Here is a 611-nt window from a genome sequence, read left to right as displayed (position 1 = left end):
ATCATATCCTATATACACTGTACCAGAAGTAAATGTTTAGAAAATGTCCCATATGCATTGTACCGGAAGTAAATGTTTAGATCATGTCCTATACACACTGTACCAGATGTAAATGTTAAGATCATATCCTATATACACTGTACCAGAAGTAAATATTTAGATGATGTCCTATAAGCACTGTACCTGAAGTAAATGTTTAGATCATGTCCTATATACACTATACCAGAGGTAAGTGTTAAGATAATATCCTATATACACTGTACCAGAAGTAAATGTTTAGATCATGTCCTATATACACTATACCAGAGGTAAGTGTTAAGATAATATCCTATATACCCTGTACCAGAAGTAAATGTTTAGATCATGTCCTATACACACTGTACCAGATGTAAATGTTAAGATCATATCCTAAATACACTGTACCAGAAGTAAATATTTAGATGATGTCCTATAAGCACTGTACCTGAAGTAAATGTTTAGATCATGACCTATATACACTATACCAGAGGTAAGTGTTAAGATAATACCCTATATACACTGTACCAGAAGTAAATGTTTAGATGATGTCCTATAAACACTGTACCAGAAGTAAATGTTTAGATCATGTCCTT

Source organism: Mizuhopecten yessoensis, unplaced genomic scaffold (assembly GCF_002113885.1).
Source record: "Mizuhopecten yessoensis strain PY_sf001 unplaced genomic scaffold, ASM211388v2 scaffold4999.3, whole genome shotgun sequence".
Classification (NCBI taxonomy): Eukaryota; Metazoa; Mollusca; class Bivalvia; order Pectinida; family Pectinidae; genus Mizuhopecten; species Mizuhopecten yessoensis.
Note: the sequence above shows the minus strand (reverse complement) of the source record.